Here is a 20,017-nt window from a genome sequence, read left to right on the forward strand (position 1 = left end):
CAGTTGTCTGGCACTTGGAATGTCTGGGTGTGTGTCCCCCAATATGCAGAAGACCAGAGCCTCCTGATCCCTCTCCTAAGTAAAGATGTCTCATTGCTCCCTCGCAGAATCCGGTGCTCGCTGAATCTTGACTTGGACATTCCTGATGGGCGTCCTTTGCCAAAAGCCATCCTGGTACCTAAGGGAAGGAGGAAAGATCGAATCCGTAGCCCGGGTCCCCACTTCCTCACCCCCCTCTGAAGCTTAGCAACCAGCCGTTCTCACAACCCCTCCCCCGCCCCTCCGCCCCAACTCCCGTCCCTGGCAGATTCTCACCTTCAGGCAAAGGCAGATGATGGCAGAGCTGGGGAGCAGAATTTAAAACAACCCCGAGGGCACTGCAAATCCCCACCATTAGTATTTAGGGAATGTGAATCCCAGAGGGGGTGCGGGGGAGGGGGGGCAGAGACTAGGAGAAGAAGGCTGTGATGCTCAGAGGTGCTGAGACAGAGATGGAGATATTTCCAGGAGGGCTGCAGAGACAGAGGGGAAGGCAAGAGGGAGGAAAAGAAACGAGAGTCAGGAGGGTGAGGAGAGGCAGAGAAGTGGGGGTGGGGAAAAGAGAGGCAGAAAGAGCCAGTTGCTTTATTCATGGCTGGTGATATTATAGACTGAGTGAAAATCACATTATCGTAATGGGAAAGTTAGAGTTGCTGAGATGATGCCCCGAAGCCTCAGCGCTGATTGGGGTGTGATTGCTATCTGTATTTATATGTAGAAAGCAAAGTTCACTGCCAGTTCAAGATGGTGGCGGCTGCTTTATGCAACATAATTCTTCAGTAGGGAGACGCCCCGAGCAAGCAGAGCAAGCAAGCTGGGAGTAGGAATGTGAGCCCAACGGGGGCAAGGGAGCGAACGCCTGAGCGGGCGCTGGAGAGAGCGCTGGAGCCCGGGGTGGAGCCCAGCAGAGTTCAGCTGCCGAGGACAGAGAGGGGAGCCAGAGCGGAGCCAGGGCCTGTGGCTGGTCGTGGCTAGCCAGAACTAGTGGGCCTAAGGGATGAAAAAGAGCTGCCTCCTCCATCACACACCTCCCGGACTACTCCGAGTTGGGCTTTCCTGCGAGGAAGGAAGAACTGCATAATACCGGCACTCTACCTCTACGGCTGAGGCAGGGGAATTGTCAAGGGTTCAAGGCTGTCCTGGGTTACATAGTGAGTTCAAGCCTAGATTGAGCTACAGAATGAGAGACCCTGCTTTAGAAAGCAAGCAAGCAAGCAAGCAAGAATGAAGAGAGAGAGAGAGAGAGAGAGAGAGAGAGAGAGAGAGAGAGAGAGAGAGAGAGAGAGTAAGAGAGAAAGAGAGAACAGAAAAGAAACCTGGGAAGAGGGCCCTGAAGAGATGACTCAGTGATTAAGAGAACTGGATAACTGGGTGGTGGTGGCACATGTCTTTAATCCCAGCACTTGGGAGGCAGAGGCAGGCGGATTTCTGAGTTCGAGGCCAGCCTGGTCTACAGAGTGAGTTCCAGGACAGCCAGGGCTATAGAGAGAAACCTGTCTCAAATAAACAAAAATCCAAGAAAGAGAGAGAGAGAGAGAGAGAGAGAGAGAGAGAGAGAGAGAGAGAGAGAGAGAGAGAGAGAAGAACTGGATAATATTTCAAAGGACTTGAGGGTTTGATTCTCAGCACCAATATGATAGCTCAGAATCCTCTGTAATACCAATTCCAGGGGGGAATCTGATGCTCTTTTCTGTCTTCTCTGGGCACTTCACAGACCTGGTACACAGATGTACATGCAGGCAAAACACCCATACACATAAATTAAAAATAAATAATTATCTTTTAAAAATTATTTTGTATGTGTATGGGCATTTTGTCTGTACCATGTATGTACCTGGTGCCCAAGGAGGTCAGAAGAAGGTATCGGATCCCCTGTAACTGGGTTTATGAACAGTTCTGACCCACCAGGTGGGTGCTAGAAACTAAACCTGGGTCCTCTGCAAGAGCAGGGAGTGTTCTTGACCGCTGAGTCATTTCTCCAGCTCCAATAAGTCTTTTTTCCCCCCTAAAGTCTTAGACATTAATGGAACTGTACATTTGACTATCCCTCTACCTACACTATGGAATTCATTATTGCTAGGCTGTTTGATGAAGATCAGGAAGATAAAGGTTATTTATCTATCTAGACAGGGTTTAACTATGCAAGACTCCCCTGCTTGAGCCTCCCTATTGCTGGGATTACAGAATATGCCTCAACAGCCATATTGAGGTTTTCTCTTTCCTGAAAGGATTTTAAGTTTTTCTTGGGAGTGAGAGGTGGGGTTGACCTTGGCTGTGACTCTATCATAAAAAGAGCCAGATAAAATCCAATTTCGGATAAATACAAAGCAAATTGTAGGAGTACATCCTTTGCACTATTTGGGATAGACTTACATTTATTTATGTTATGTGTATGTGTGTGTATCTGAGTATATGTCTGTGTATCACATGCATGCAGGAGCCTTTGGATATCAAAATAAGCATTGGATCCCCTGGGACTGGAGTTAAAGACACTCGCTTTTGTTTTGGTTTGGTTTTTTTGGATTTTTTTTTTTTCCGACAGGGTTTCTCTGTATAGCCCTGGCTGTCCTGGAACTCACTCTGTAGACCAGGCTGGCCTCAAACTCAGAAATCTGCCTGCCTCTGCCTCCCAGAGTGCTGGGATTACAGGCTTGCACCACTGCCCGGCTAAAGACACTTGCTAGCTGCCAGATGGGTGGAAATTGAATTCAGGTTCCCCAAAAGAGCAAATGTTCTTAATTGCTGAGCTCTTCCCCCCCCCCCCTCTCTCTTGCTCTCCAGCCTCACTTACAGCTTTTTGGAAGCCTATTGGTTTATTGGAAGCCTATTGGTTATTTGGAAGCCTATTGGTTATTTGGAAGCCTCAGATTTTCCTGGGAGTCTTGTATTTTCATTTGTTAACTCTGGAACCTATGCCCATCGTTGTTAAGACTCTGTATTGACTTACTCGGGAACGTAATGCTCCCCAAATGAAAGCTACGTGTCTTTGAACCAGCTCTGAAGCTCCCCGAGCCTCCATTTTCTTGTCTCATTGGTGGATGACAAGGATACCTACCTTACTTGAGGACCCAGCATTCTCTGAGGTGCAGCATATAAAATGCTGCTCTGGGCTAACATGTGGGTAGCTCAGTGACAAAATACTTGCTTTGCATGTGTGAGGCTCTGGTTCCATCCAAGCCATCTTTTCTTCCCTTCCCATCTCTATCCCAGGCCTGGGGGAAGTCAGATAAAGGGCTGGCAGCCCTTCCTGGCAGCTGCCGCCTGAGTGGGGGGTCCCAGGGATAGACCTGGTTTATGATGGGGCCTCTCCAACCCACATGGTTGGCTGAGAGTTTTAGAAACTGGGTATGTGGTGCTGCACATCCGTAATTCCAGCCCCGGGTAGGGAGAGAACGAAGGATCCCTGGGTCTTACTAACCAGTCAGCCTAGCCTACTTGGTGAGGGTTTCAGGCAATTGAAAAACTATGTCTGGGCTGGAGAGATGGCTCAGCAGTGAAGAACACTGACTGCTCTTCTGAAGGTCCTGAGTTCAATTCCCAGCAACCACATGGTGGCTCACAGTCATCTGTAGTGGGATCTGATGCTACAATGTACTTACATACATAAAATAAATACATAAATCTTTAAAAAAAAAAAAAAGAAAAGAAAGAAAAAACTATGTCTGTGGTGGCACACACCTCTAATCCCAGCACTCTGGGAGGCAGAGGCAGCTAGATTTCTGAGTTCAAGGCCAGCCTGGTCTACAGAGTGAGTTCCAGGACAGTCAGGGCTATACAGAGAAACCCTGCCTTGAAAAAAAAAAAAAAGGTGAGGGTACTGTCTGAGAAATGCCACTCAAGACTGTCCTTTAGCCTCCACATGCATGCACACATACCTGTACACATGACCACACACACACAAAAAGAAATACAAACTCATCCTCAGCTACATAACAAGTTTGAGGACAGCCTGAGGTACACAATATCCTGTCTCAAACAAAAAAAGAAAAAAAGAATGGCCAATGAGGTGATGCAATATATAAAAATTTGTCACCACATTCCATAGCCTGAGTTAGATTCCCAGGACACACATGATAGAGGTGGTGACACGTTGTTTTCTGACCTCCACACATGTATACACGCACACATACACACACAATTACAAAATAAATATCTATACTGCTCTTTCAGTTGACCCATCTATCCCCAGCCACAGGATCACTGGAACAGAGAAAAATGCCCATGCAAATATACACTCTGTCTTAGTCAGAGTTTCTATTCCTGCACAAACACCATGACCAAGAAGCAAGTTGTGGAGGAAAGTGTATTCAGCTTACACTTCCACGCTGCTGTTCATCACCAAAGGAGGTCAGGACTGGAACTCAAGCAGGTCAGGAAGCAGGAGCTGATGTAGAGGCCATGGAGGGATGTTCCTTACTGGCTTGCTTCCCCTGGCTTGCTCAGCCTGCTTTCTTATAGAACCCAAGAACACCAGCCCAGAGATGGTACCAGCCACAAGGGGCCCTCCCCCCTTGATCACTAATTGAGAAAAATGCCTTACAGATGGATCTCATGCAGGCATTTCCTCAAGAGACACTCCTTTTTCTGTGACAACTCCAGCTTGTGTCAAGTTGACACACAAAACCATCCAGTACATACTCACTCAAGGCTAAAGAGATGGCTCAGTGGTTAAGAGCACTGGCTGCTCTCCTAGAGGACCAGGGTTTTGTATATTTGCTTTTTTATTATTTATTTATTTGTTATATGTAAATACACTGTAGCTGTCTTCAGACACTCCAGAAGAGGGCATCAGATCTTATTATGGATGGTTGTGAGTCACCATGTGGTTGCTGGGATTTGAACTCAGGACCTTCGGAAGAGCAGTCAGTGCTTTTTGACAGCTGAGCTCTCTCCAAGGACCAGGGTTCAATTCCCAGCACTCACATGGCAGCTCAGAACTGTCTGTAACTCCAGTTCCAGGGGCTCTGACACCTTCACACAGACACCAATGCACATTAAAATAAAAATAAATCTGAAAGAAAGAAATTCACTCAAGAGGATACAAGGAGTCATTTAGATGCCAGGAGTTCTTTGTGTTCTCACCACTGTCCGACTCCAGTGAAGCAAGGGTTTGTAAGGAAAGCAAAAAGACTATCCCAAAAAGCTGCAAATAAACCCCTTTCCGCCCTCCTGTCCACCTCTTCCCGGCCTCTGACTCCCTGCCTCTCCCTTCATGATTACACCCCCACCCTGCCTGCTGTAGTAGAACTTCGTAGGCTTAAAGGTTAGCATTCTCTGCATAACTGAGCCCTGGGCAGAACCAATGCTCATCTGTCCTCAGGACACGCTTCCCTCCCTCTTGGGGCTGTTGAGGAGGAGAAATGATTCTCATTTCCCCTCTTTAAGACTCACCTTTCAAGCCAGGCAGTGGTGGTGCACGCCTTTAATCCCAGCACTTGGGAGGCAGAGGCAGGCAGATTTCTGAGTTTAAGGCCAGCCTGGTCTACAGAGTGAGTTCCAGGACAGCCAGGACTACACAGACAAACCCTGTCTAGAAAAACAAACAAACTAACAAACAAACAACCCTCCCCCCAAAGACTCACCTTTCACTCTAGTGATCTGGTGTGGGCCTTAACATCTACACTCAGTTACCAGCAAAGACCAGGAATTCTACCAATGCCCCTAAAGGTCACTACCCTGCAAAGCTCACTCTTCCTGGGAGCCAAGGGCCAGGTCTGACAAGGAAGATCTGCATCTCCCTGGGTTCCATACCCAGATGTTGACTCCAGTCCTGGTGGTTTAAGTTCAGGAACATTGGTTGTTTTGTGCTCCACCAAGAAGTATGGAGACCCTTTCCAAAGGAACATCTGGGCAGCCCCAAACCTTCCTGGGTTGCTCGTGTCCTAGTTAGAGGTACTATTGCTGTGATGAAACACTATAACAAAAATTAAGTTGGCGAGGAAAGGGTTTATTTGGCTTATACTTCTGCATTGCAGTCCATGATTGAAAGAAGTCGGGACAGGAACTTAAACAGGACAGGAACCTGGAGGCAGGAACAGATGTGGAAGCCATGGAGGAGTGCTGCTTACTGGCTTGCTCCTTATAGCTTGTTCAATCTAGGGATGGCAGCACCCACAATGGGCTGGCCCTCCCGCATCAATAACTAATTAAGAAAATGCTCTACAGGCTTACCTGCAGCCCAATCTTATGGAGGCATTTTTTCAATTGACAGTCCCTTCTCTCAGATGACTCTACCTATGTCAAGTTGGCATAAGAACTAGCCAGCACAGCAGGCTATTGAGCTGTCCCACTGACCCCAGAAGGATCAGGGTTAGATAATGGGGTTTTCCCATGCTCATTCCAATCAGTGCTAGAACCCAGGCAACCTCTTCTTGAGCTGAACCATTTTAGCAAAACAGAAGCATGTGAGTCCACTGCCATAAATAAAAACGTATGGCCTTCTGAGTGATTATGTGTATCCCATAGATTAATGATGCTCTTAAATGTGGTCACATAATCTTTTTGCCATGGGAAGCAGTGAATGCAAAGACTTCTAACTTATCAAAATTCTGATAATATGTGACTGAGGGTATTCAACCCCAAATAAATACCTCTGTATCACTCTTTCCCACCTCAAGCAGGCTCAGAGAACATGTTGAAAAGCTGACAGAAAGAATGTAAGGACTGGAGGATAGAAAGAACAGTGTTCTGGACATGACACAGAGGTTGGACTCACGAAGGCACAGCAGCTGTGGCAGCCTGAACAAGACCTGCATACAATCAAGCCAGTCAAAATTCCAGCATAGGTAGAAGAGGGACCAGAAAAGCCCCATTTGTAGCTGAGGAGCTCTTAGTAACTGACAGCTTCTGCAGAAGGTGGAAGGCATCTTTAAGGATGTCACTTATAGATTCCTCACACCCCGGTGGATAGCCCCACATAGATATGGGCAACACTAATTTGACTTGGTTACAAAAATGAAACAAAACAACAACCCCCCTCCCAAACAAAACAAAACAAAAGCCCAGGAAGTATAGCAGGGTAGGGGTGAAACTGGAGGGGGACACTGGGGATGGACATGACAAAAATCCATTGAAAGGTCTGGTAAGATGGCACAGCAGTTTCAAAGTTAGAGCAGTTGATGCTCTTTCAGAGGATTCAGACTTTGTTCATAATACCACCACAGTGACTTACAACCATCCTTACCTCCAGGTCCAGGGGATCCAATAACCTCTTCTGACTTCCATATATCATGCAGGCAAAACAATTATGCACGTAAGATTTTAAAAATCCAATTAAAATAAAAAAAATACATCGTACGCACATATAAATCCTCCAAGTATAAATACAAATACAGTTATTATTAATAATATTAATATTATCATTACTGGTGATGCTTTGAATGAAAATGTCCCCATAGACCCATAAGGAGTGGCATTATTAGGAAGTGTGGCCTTGTTGGAGTGGCTGTGCCCTTGATGGAGGAAGTGTGCAACTGAGGGTGGCCTTTGAGGTTTCAAATGCTCAAGCCAGGCCCAATGTCACTCTCTCCTCGTGCTGCCCGTGGATCCAGATGTAGAACTAGTGGCTCCTTCATACCATGTCTGCCTGTATCCTGCCATGCTTCCCACCATGATGACAATGGACTAAACCTCTGAACTATAAGCCAGTCCCAATGAAATGTTTTCCTTTATAAGAGTTGCCATGTGGGGGAGGTGGCTGGAGAAATGGTTCATCTGTTAAGAGCACTGACTGTTCTTCCAAAGGTCCTGAGTTCAATTCCCAACAACCACATGGTGGCTCACAGCCATCTGTAATGGGATCTGATGCACTCTTCTAGTGTGTCTGAAGACAGCTGCAGTGTACCCATATAAATAAGGAATAAATAAATCTTGAAAAAAAAAAGAGTTGCCATGGTTATGGTATTTCTTTATAGCAAGAGAAAGAAAACCCTGAGACATTATTGAGATTTAGAACTGAATTTTGGGTGATTCGTTAGAATGGTGTGTGACCCCCTCCCTTATTATTATAGATAATACTGATTTTTTTTGTTTTGTTTTCTTGTTTTTTGTTTTTTCGAGACAGGGTTTCTCTGTGTAGTCCTGGCTGTCCTGGAACTCACTCTGTAGACCGGGCTGGCCTAGAACTCAGAAATCCATCAGCCTGCCTCTCAGAGTGCTAGGATTAAAGGCGTGTGCCACCACTGCCCGGCAAAGGTTGAGCCCAAAATCTTGATAAGGCAAAGATGTGTCCATATCTTAGAGAATGAAGACCAAGTCACACAGCTGGATCCAGAGCATGGAAAGACCACAGGATAAACTTTTAGTCTTTCTTACAGGTGGAGAGGAGGAAAAGGACCCAGAGACAGTTCCAAGACAGGAGCCTAGGCTAATCAGTAGTCCATTCAGCTTCCTCAGAGTTCCATTTATGTCCCATTTGGGTTTATGTTTGAGCATCAGGGAGCAACAGCGTATGTCCCTGATAGTTAGAATCAGCAAGAGAAACTGAGGTTTGGAGAATATTCCACTTGTAAAGGGGAGATGTCACATCTGCCCAACCTTCCCCACCTCCCATATCAGAGAGAAAATAGCTCAGGGCCCTTGGGACAAAAGAAAGGACTAATCTGTCAAAAGCTGGAGGCAGGATAAAATGACCCCTGCCTGGGATGGATGTCAAAGAAGTGTCTCTGGGGAAATGTCATTCTGCTTCCTTGGAGGGCCCTGTAGGTAGCTAAATTGGAAATCTACATGCCTCCTGTTGCCCTCCTCTCTCCCACCCCCGTCCAACACACACACACACACACACACACATACACACACACACCTTAATTGTGTCCGGGGCTTTTCACAGCATTAATTAATCATATTTAGGGCTGTTTCCAGCTGTTGCTGAGGGAAAGAAGGTCCCACACGCCTGTGACTTAGAGTAAATCCAGTCAGATGGAGGAATTCTTTGATTGTGCAGGGGCCAAGCATGGGAAAGCCACTTGTAATCCCACAGCCTCCCAGACCTCAGCCGGCCACCTCCCCCACCGCTGCCCTCAGAAACTGATCTGGGCTGGAGAGGAGGGAGAGGAGGAGAGGGCTGCTGAGGAGCCCAGGGCTTAGGGGAGCTGAGCAGGCGGCTTGACTCTGCCTAACACTGCTAGAGGCTGGCAATCTTCTGAGGCTCAGCCCTGGTGCTGACTTGCAGATTCTGCCCCTGCACTTGAGCCTTTAGAGGGCTTCCGAGGGCACAGTGGTTCCTGAACAGCCCCTGAGTTATATTCCAGTAGGCTGGGCTGGTACTAGTCAGAGCCACACAGCAAGTGGGCATCACTGACCTAATTGCAGCTCAGCACAGCCCTGTGGTCTGAACAGCGCAAGGGCCTCTTAAGGCGCTTTCTGCTTTGCCGACTTCTCCCAAAGCCCTTGCAACACCTCTGAATGCTCAGGCTCTCCTGTTCCCTGTCTCTTCTTGGCATTCCTGAGTTTGGTTTTAATACCTTTCACTGAGCTCTGAGGTCCTGGGGTACCACCTCTTATCTTCAGCGAGCCTTAAAGAAATACTTCATAAAAGGAAGAAGCAGGCAGGCCCAACTGGCAAGAAAGACTCCTGCTTCTTTGGTTAATGCGGCAAGCTCATTAGATGTTCTTGTTAAGTAAATACACCTGATGGTCTTGCTGGGGAGTAGGGGGGGCAGTAAGGGACTGTCTCAGTCTTGTAGACCCAAATATTGGGGAGTCCCCAAGATGAGAGGTGTGAGGGTTATCGGGAGGTCAAGGAGAAATCCTGCAGTTATTACCCTAGCCTCTCCCTGTGATGACCTCATCCCAGCACACACCCTTATTGAGGCCTTCTGGGTCCTGGCCTAACTGGGCCTAAATAATTGAGAAGCCCATTACAGCCTTGCTGTTTCCTCACTGTCAAGTGTAAACGCTGCACTGGTCGGGTGGGGAGATGGGGCTAATTTGAATTGATAATAGGAAACGCAGGGAAAAGTCATCTATAGTGAGTGAGGAGCGAGCGATCCCCGAGCAGATGCTAAATCTTGTATAATGAAAGAATCTGCCGATGTCAATTATGTACGAGCGTCTTTGCAGTGGTTAGAGGCGGTGGGCGGGTGAGGGAGCGGAGGGCTGGGTGCATCCCATAAACCCAAACACCCATCAAAGGCTCATACATATGGAGCGGCGGAGATTACGGCATAAATTTGAATGTTATGAATGTACATGAGGGACAGACAGGAAGCCCACCTCATAGGGTAGGAAAGGGACCGTGGTTTTTTTGTTTTGTTTAGTGCTTGTACAAGGGACCTTTTGTCCTCTGGGCTCCTCAGCTGTGTCTTCCCTGCGTCCAGTTGTGTCCGGGATGAGAAAGAAAGGATGTGGGAGCTGTGGACCAGGACGGGCCGGCTGTACCCGTGGGGCTTAGACACAGGGAGTTTGGCTGTTGGGCTGTCCTTGACCCATTAAGAGAGCAAAATATCTCTGCAGCGAGCATAGCTTTCCCTTCCGCCTGATGGAAGAGACAGGAAAAGCCCAGGAAGCCGGACCAACGTGAACAGCCACATCCATCCGAGAACAGGAGAGGCTCACTTTGCTTCCCTTTCCTCACAGCACCAGGAACTGAGCCCAGGACCTCAAACACACCAGTCAGGAACTCCACCACTGAGTTATCCCCCCCCCTCCCCGTCCCCCCAACCTCTAGTGTGGGTAGAGGAATCCAGGAAGACAGCCTGGAGGAAGTCACCGTTTACAATAGAGGGGACAAATGGCTCAGAATGGCAATGCCGGGCCCCAGCTTTCTGTTCTTAGGGACGAGGTCACACTGCACACGGGGAATGTGTGCGTGTGTACACACAAGCACACCCTGGATCAGGGCTCAGACCCCTCCATCGGTTCCCAACCTGCAGCTGCTCCCAGAGCAGACTCTGTGATTTGTAGTGCAGGCCACCCAGGGACTTTAATCTTCACCGTGACAAATGCAATAAAAGGAACAATTTGGAGATCAGAGCTAAGGAAGACACATTTACAAACCCTTCCCCAAAGGTTGGATGGCGCTGTCACCATGTGATTTGTGCAGGAGATGGAGCAGGGAGGGGGGGAAGGGGGAATCGGGGAGCTGGAGAAAGCAGCTGGGCTGGGGAAGAGGAAGCACCCTGTCACTCCCCGCTCGCTGCTGGATCTTGGTGGGTGGGGCTAAGCGAGCTGGGGGAGGGCCAGACCAATGGGCAGCCACTGCCTCCTCCCCAGCACGACCAAGGAGCACAACTCAATTACCCCAGAAACGTGAAGCTTCGGAGATCCATCTCTGCACTTCCAGGAGGGGGTAGGAAGAGTGAGGACAGTGGCTGAAGGAGAAAGACAGACTGGCAGAGGCACAGTGAAACCCATTGTAATGGAAAGCAACGGAGCCCCGCCCCCAGAAGTCCCAGTCTGGGGAAGGAAGGGGGCGGGGGAGGGGGGATTCCCAGCCCGTCGTACAGCCTTGGCAGGATTGAACATAGAGCAAAAGGCACAGTGAAGTCCGATCTCTGACAAACTTTTGGGGCAGGCAGGCAGGCAGATCAGCTGGGAGCTCCACCGGACGGGGTCAAATTGAGTCTGAGAACTAGCCTTGTGGATGACTAGAGGTGGCGGTGGCAGCGGCAAGGACTACTGGCCTTCAGCACATTTCCCTTTCTCTAGCTGTGAAGTGGCGCTAGGCCAGAAGATCAGGGAGATGTCTGCCTACCTTCCATGTTGGAATCTTGAACAAATGACAGGTGACTCAATGCAAGAGATAAGGTCAGTCCACTGCCATCTCCCCAGCCGCCTTTCCCCCGGTTATGCTGGTCTCTGGCTGGCACAGGGTTCTGGTCTGCTGTGGTTTCAACTCTACTAAGCCAAGGTCAGACCCACAGTCCTGACCCCTCTGCCCGGGTTAGAGTTCAAAGTTCCTCCTTGGCTCTCTAAAACTTGATCATTCCTATTTCCCTCTTGGCCTCAAACTAAGGCCACCTGTCTCTACCCCACCCCAGTCTTGAACAGGATTTGATCTCTGCCCCAGAGTCTAACTTTGAAGCCTTTTAGCTTCTTAACTATGTCAACAACTGAGATGTTTCTCTGCCCTGTCCTCCTCTCTCCTAACCTTCTGTCTCCACCTGTCTTTGATCTTCTCGAAACCAATTTCCAATCAGACTGAGGGGTCAGAGTGCCACTCCTGGGGGAGGGCGTGGTTTCTAGGCTGAGGCATTTAGGTACTCCAGATCATCACTGCCCAAATACTGGCTGACTCCCAAACACAGGGCAGTCTTCTTGGGTATCTCCAGGGCCAGGCCCAGTCCCTGAACCCAGGGAAAGTGAGTCTGCAGAGTGTTTGAATAAGAGTGGGAAGAAGAGACACCAGGAAGTAAAATTCCCTAAGGAAGATTGGGTATGTTTTACCTAAAAGTAGTCATCATAGTGATGACCCTGGGGTCACAGAGAAACTAACCCAGCTAGACTGGCTCTAGCCAGCTGGTGTCACAGAGGTCCCACGATGAGGAGAGCTGAGAAGTATATATAGAACGGCAGGAGCTGTGTGTTTTGTGTGTTTTGGTTTGGTTTGGTTTGGTTTGGTTTGGTTTGGTTGTTTATGAAAGAAGTCACTGCTCAGGGATGAACAGAAGGGGCAGGAGACTAAATTGAAAACAGGCCAGCTTCCCCAAGGCATCTCTTCATCAGAGAAATGGGCTGCAAGTGTGAAAACTTCAAACCACAAGAGTGCCTCCATGCGGGCTCCAGAGTGGACCTGGGGTAGTTCCCATGGTCCTCTGCTGCCTCCCTCTGGAGAGGGCAGGAGGGGAGCTCTACCCTCCTTCCAGCCTGATGCAGCTTTCTTTCTCTTCATTGTACCTGCTCCACCCAGCTGCTGGATTTCTTCCCGAGTTCCGACACCGAATTAAGGTTCTCCAGAGAAGCAGGCATGATTGAAATAAGAGGGCAGGAGGGAAGAGCGGGAAGGAGAGAGGCGTTGATTTATGACTGTGAAGGATTGGCTCACAGATCATGGAAGCTGAGAAGTACCAAGATCTGTCGCTAGGAGCTGTCACAATAGAGCTGGTGGCATAGTCTCAGTCCCGAGAACCAGAGGGTTGAATGACGGGTGCAGCGCTGCAGGATTGAGAACACGCAATGCCTCATCCCAGGGCAGGAGGACAGTCAGAGCTTGGTCTTCCGCTCTTTGTTTTATCCAGGCCTTCAGTGGACTGGATGCTGCCCCCTCACCCGAATGCAGGCAGATCTTCCTCCTAGAATCCTAACGACCAAAAGTGAACATTTCCCTGGGAACACCCTCACAGACAGACACATCCAGAAATAACATTTTATCTATATTTTTTAATCACACCCCACAGAAGGAGAAACAGACAAGACAGACAGACAGACCAAAAGCAGAGATATACCCGGCCTTAATGTTCATATGACAGGTCCTAGAGTAGGGACCAGTAGAGGGTGGGGGTTGGAGAGTGGGGTGCACAGGGAAAGGTTGGGCAGGGGGGACCGACACCCATTCAAAGTCTAAACGCACTCGAGAGGCAGGAGAGTGGGCGAACATAAAGAGGGAGACATACTAAGTAGAGAGCCAGCCAGGCGGTGGTGGCGCACACCTGTAATCCCAGCACTTGGGAGGCAGAGGCAGGTGGATTTCTGAGTCCGAGGCCAGCCTGGTCTACAGAGTGAGTTCCAGGACAGTCAGGGCTACACAGAGAAACCCTGTCTCAGAAAAAAAAAAAAAAAAAAAAAGTAGAGAGCCTGCCAGGGGCTGAACAGGGCTGCCTCCTAGGGGGAAAAGACTGGGCAAGGAGAGGTTCTCAGAATCCTATAGTCAGGCCTTAACCATTCTCTGATCTGAGTGAGGGGTGAGCCGGCTCAGGCCTCCAAAGGCACCCAGAGAAGGAGGCCATGACAATGGTTCATCTTTCTTCCTGTTGGTCAGTGGGTGGGGCAGGCAGAGCCCGGGCTGCAGGTCTTCATTTCCACTTACTCTGAAGTCACTCAGACTCAGTCACCATCTGAGGAAAACAGTCTATCACACAAAAGTTCCCTACACGCTCCCAAGTGTGTGAAGAGATCAGACTTAAAGCATCTGTAGCTCACTCCACATCCAGAACCCAGGGGAAGAAGGGTCAGACCAGCAATGTGGCTTCCCGCCCCTGGCTTGGTGTTCTGGGTCTGATCTTAGAAGAGCTTGTCCTGTAGTGTTTAAGGTCAGAGTAGGTAGGAGGGTAGGCGTGTTGACCGTGGGAGGCCTGCCTCTGTCCCTATCTTTGCCTTGCCAGCTCTCTGTGCCCTTTGGAAGTTTATAGTCGTATAAATCGCAGCGTCCCATACCAGGCTCGGAGCCTGTGACTATAAAAAGGCATGAGGTAAACAAGGTGGCAGATGCAGGGGCTTGGGACAAGAGAGAAAATATGCCCCCCTTTCCTTGATCAGGAGCCAAGGCACATCCCTGAAAAGGGATACCTTCTCTCTTCACCTCTCTTCCCCTGACTGCTGGCTTCTGACTGCCCGTGACTCTGGGCTTCTAGTCCTTTCCTCTGAGGAGTATCATCCAAGGCCATTTTCCACTCCAAGTCTCCCTACTGACTTGTTCTGTTTCATCTTGGCAAGTCAAGATGGAGGCGGCAGCCTCCATTACTCCCCTCCCTTGGCTTCTTTTAGCTGCTTGATCCTCTGTTCCCAGTCCCCCTCACTATATCCCTGCTAACCACAACTCTACCACCAGGGGTGCCGGGATTCCTGCTCCACTCTAACAGCGGAAGTGTTGTTAGTGCTCTCAAGCAGGCAGCTTACTAAGAAACTGAAGAAAGGAAGCACAGACTCTCACTTCCTACCCCACACTCCTTGCCCGAGCACAGACCATAATAGTGCGCAGTTTCCTGTTGTTGCTGTTGACTGACAGCTGCCTTGCTGTCCATTACTCCTGGGCTTTGCAGGCTGGACCCCAGGGCAGAGACAATTTAGGTGGCGCTGCTTGGTGATCTATCCTGCCTTACTTCAGTCCCACAGCTGGGCTGATTTACTGCTCTGCACTTGTCTTGGTCACAGCAGTTCCTAGACTCCAAGTGTCCCTTGAGAGATTTCAGGCCCGCTCACTTTCAGTACCATTAACCCTCCTTATCCATCTCAGAAGTCTGAATATTCAGCCCTGAAGTAGTAGCTTTACTCCTTCCCAAGTCCAACTCTCTAAACACTATAGAAATTCGAACTGGTCAGGCAGTGGTGGTGTACGCCTTTAGTCCCGGAACTTGGGAGGCAGAGGCAGGTAGATCTCTTAGTTTAAGGACAGCTTGGTCTACAGATCGAGTTCCAAGATAGCCTGGGCTATGAAGAAATTAGAACTGGAATGTAGTATTTTCACTTTCCAGGTGAGGAACCTAAAAACAGAGAGGCGCCAAGCGGTGGTGGCACACGCCTTTAATCCCAGCACTTGGGAGGCAGAGACAGATGGATTTCTTGAGTTCAAAGCCAGCCTGGTCTACAGAGTAAGTTCTAGGACAGCCAAGGCTACACAGAGAAACCCTGTCTCCAAAAAGCCAGAAAACAAACACACAAAAAGCAAAACAAAACAAACAAGCAAACAAACAAAAACAGAGAGGCTAGGTGCCAATCACAATGAAACAGTTAACAGCAGCCGTGGTAGCAAGGCTGGTGCCGAGGCTGGTGGTTGGATCTTTATCCAGACTGTCAACCTCCCAGCTCCTGGCAGCTTCCGTTCATCCTGAGGAACAGTATAGCTGCTTTCATGGGTCCTTTCTCCTCTGAACCCGGTCTCCAGCCAGCCTCTCAAGCAGAGAAAGGGAACAGAGGGGCTCTGAGCCTCTGTAAATGGGAAAGGGAACAGAGCCTCTGTGAATGGCTGACTAATGTTTCTCCGATTCCAGCTCTTTCTAAAGCCCATTCCCCAAATCTTCTGATAGCTTGTTGGGCAGATGATCCTGAATTACATCCTAGAAGTCTATCTTCACAAGGCCCGGAGGAGGGTGAGGTATTACTTCCCTGTAGAACGCCACTTCCCTTGCTACTCTTTGTCCTCTAAAATGTCACATTCCTAATTTGTTTATTTTCGAAACAGGATTTCATGTAGTCCAGGCTGGCCTGGAAAGCACTATGCACCCAAAGATATCCTTGAACTTCTGATCTCCAGCCTTTACCTGAGATTAGCAAGTGTGTACTTGTGCTACTATCCAACCTAGGTCTTTGTGTATGCTAGTCAAGCCCTCTGTTAACTAAGTTACAGCCCCAACCCTGAGTTTCCTAATTTGATTGGCACAGAAAAACCAAAACTACTTTTAAAGTGGTAGTCCCTGTGTCCTAGATGTGCAGGGCCCCAGTGTGGGCACATGTGCACACACCCATGTACAAATGCACTGTGCTCTCAGCTCCAGCCTGAGCTTTTAGTCTGTTCCGCTGCTATAACAACAAAATGTAAACAACTAAAAATTACTCCCCACATTTTTCAAGGTTAGTAGAAGACTCGGGGTCTGGTCAAGGCTACCTCTCTGCTTCATAGATAGTACATCTTGCTGCACCCTTATATAGTAGAGTATAGACAAATAGGTTCCCCCAACCCCCCCTTTTGGGTTTTGTTTGTTTGTTTTTGTTTTTTGAGACATGGTTTCTTTGCATACTCCTGGCTGTCCTGGAACTTACTTTGTAGACTAGGCTGGCCACAAACTCAGAGATCCACCTGCCTCTCTCTGCCTTCCAAGTGCTAGGATTAAAGGTGTGTACCACCACCACTTGGCTTCCTCTCAGCCCTTCATAAGGACATTGATTTCACTTTTTAGATTTATTTCTTTTATGTACATGAGTGCTCTGTTTTCATGCACAGCAGAGGAAGGAATCAGATTTCATTAGGGATGGTTATGAGCCACCATGTGGGTGCTAGGTTTTAAACTTAGAACCTTTGGGAGTACAGCCAGTGCTCTTAACCACTGAGCCATCTCTCTGGCCCCTAACATTAATTCTACTAATGAAAGCAGGTTCTTACAACCTAGTCATCCCTTACAGACATCTCTCTTTTTCTTCTTCTTCTTCTTCTTCTTCTTCTTCTTCTTCTTCTTCTTCTTCTTCTTCTTCTTCTTCTTCTTCTTCTTCTTCTTCTTTTCTTCTTCTTCTTCTTCTTCTTCTTCTTCTTCTTCTTCTTCTTCTTCTTTTCTTCTTCTTCTTCTTCTTCTTCTCCTTCTCCTTCTTCTTCCCCTCTCTCTCTCTCTCTCTCTCTCTCTCTCTCTCTCTCTCTCTCTCTCTCTCTCTCTCTCTCTCTCTCTCTCTCTCCAGGTCTGCAGGGTTTCTCTGTGTAGTCACTCTATAGACCAGGTTGGTCTCAAACTCAGAAATCCACCTGCCTCTGCCTCCCAAGTGCTGGGATTAACAGTGTGCACCACCACTGCCAGTCAACATCTCTTAATACTGCTTATTGCAGTGAAGGTCAAATTTTGACAAGGATTTTAGAGGGGCACAAACATTCAACCTCCTAAATTGGAGTCCTAGAGTTCGTATGTCAAATGAGTCACAGGAAGAGAAAATAAAAACTGTGGTTTGGGGGGGAAGGCTGGAGGCTGAGAGTGTGCTTCCCTGTGGCTCTCTGAGGGCAGAGGCTGAGGGAGGCACAGGTAATGAAGGAAGGAGGAAGGCCTAACTCCTGGGCAGCTAAAGAGAAACTCCTTTGCACCGAGCTGGCAGATGGATGTAATCTTTAGAGGAGGAGGAAACCGCTGACAAGGATCAGGTGGGGGGAGTTCAGAGAAGGAGTCTAGTTACCCCAGACTACTCCCCATCATACAGCTGGACTGGAGTTCCCAGGATGCCATCTGGGAGTGCCTGGGATGTGTGGCAGCAGCTGGGAGGATGGCTCTGATCCATCCTGCACCTGTCCTGCCCCAAAGCTGATGATGTAACAACATAACGATGTGGCAGAGAACAGGGGGCTTTAGGGGTGTGGCCCTAGGGGGTGGGAGCAGTCGGTCCAGCTTCCAGTGATGTGGCTATGGTAAGACAGCTGCTGTCTGTCCTGGGCTCAGGAGGAGCTTTTGAGTGAGCAGTCTGTGTCAGGGTTCACCACTCAATTCCAGCCCTTCAGTCAAGGGTTCAGTCAAGGGTTCTTCTCTTCTTCTTCTTCTTTTTTTTTTTTTTTTTTGGATTTGGTTTTTTTCGAGACAGGGTTTCTCTGTATAGCCCTGGCTGTCCTGGAACTTACTCTGTAGACCAGGCTGGCCTTGAACTCAGAAATCCGCCTGCCTCTGTCTCCCAGAGTGCTGGGATTACAAGCATGGGCCACCACCTCCTGGCCAGTCTCCTCTTCTTAACAGCAGGAATAGTCCCTCGGTTTCTTGGATTCATATCAGAGATCAGACAACATGTGGGGAAAAACCCTACTTATGACTGAAACTGAGGCTTCAGGTGCTGGAGAGTCCTCTAAGCGCGCGCGCGCGCGGCGCGCGCGCGTGTGTGTGTGTGTGTGTGTGTGTGTGTGTGTGTGTGTATGTGCGCGCACACACACATACACACACACACACACACACAGCCCCTGCCCCGCCCCAGTTTCTACTCCTTCCTACTTTAGTTTGTATCTCAGGCCTTCAGAAGGCCTGTGTATTAAAGATTTAGTTCCAGGAGATATGACACCCAGGGAATTTGGAGGGGGGGGCGGTCTTGACTACAAAGGAGATTTGGTTTTCTTTTTTCCCTCTATCCCTTCATCGCCTTCCCGCCTTTCTTCTCATCTGACGCCCCATCTGCTTCGGTTCGTTCTTCCTTCGGTGCTTGGAATTGAACCCAGAGCCTTCTGCATGCTGGACAAGCATTGTACCTCAAGGACTAATTGTACCTTCAGGACTTAGTTCTTTCTCTTGCTACCCGACTATGAAGGGAGTGATTTTTGCTTCGCCACAGATGCCTGTCATAATTTTCTGTCTTGCCTTGGGGCTCAAGACAGCAGAGCTAATTGATCACGAACCGTGTTGCCCAAAAACTGTAAGCAGAGGTAAACATCTTCCCTTTACCTACGCAGTCTCACCTGTTTGGCTTCTTCTGGTGTTCCTGCCTGTCCTTGTGCCTCCCATTTAGCCCTCTCCCAACGCACTCCTCATTCAGGTTCTTTGCCCACCCTGTGTCTGGATCCTTGATGGTACATCATTTTAGCCCCCCAGAGACTCCCACCTTGGCTGTGAACTAGCCCACAGATTCAGCGCCTGCTGATAACTGAGTGCTCTTAGATGTTCCGAGACCAGAGTATACCGGAAGGTATCACCATCTCCCAGCATGCTCTGTTTCCTCCCTTCTTTTTCCAAGCTCCCCTCCTGATCAGGTCCTAAAGAAGAAATCTTTACATCACTTTTTCCCCACCCCTGGCCTTTTTCCCCCCTCTAGCCTGAGCTCCCACAATGTCCTAAGCAGATTGTTCCTAAAGGCAACAGCTGTGCCTAACCCACTTACTCTTGTAGCCCCAAAAGCAATACTCAGAGGTACAAGTTTCCATAAATATTTCCTCAGAGAATTAGCCTTCCAACTTCTCCGGTCTTTTTCTTTTCTTTCTTCTCAGTATCGTGCCTTGCAAAGCCCTGACAAAGACACTTGTATTCCCAAGACAGCCTTGGAGGAGCTGCTGAGAGGCGTTAACCTCTTTCTGTCCCTAATAATGACGGACAGGGCACGGACATTGAGGTCTGGGACTCAGAGCAGAGCCCAAGGCCTGCCTGCCTCCTCTGAACCTGGAGATGGTGTAGGTAGAACAGAACATCTGGCCTCACTCATCCTTCCCGCCAAGGCGTCCTTGCCTGTATTTATATACACTAAAGCTTCTGCCCGAATAAAACAGCCATGTAAAATCCAATTTCCTCAGAATCTCTTTTGGAGCCTGGGCCTGAGAGATGGAGTAGGTAACCCCGGCGGTTACCGCCTGAACCACTCCTGCTGGCTGCAAAGGTGAGGACCATTTTTCAATTATCTATCTGCTGTGACAGCAGCGGTCCAGCCATCGAGCCAAGGCAGGTGGGAG

This window comes from Apodemus sylvaticus, chromosome 1, assembly GCF_947179515.1.
Source record: "Apodemus sylvaticus chromosome 1, mApoSyl1.1, whole genome shotgun sequence".
NCBI lineage: Eukaryota > Metazoa > Chordata > Mammalia > Rodentia > Muridae > Apodemus > Apodemus sylvaticus.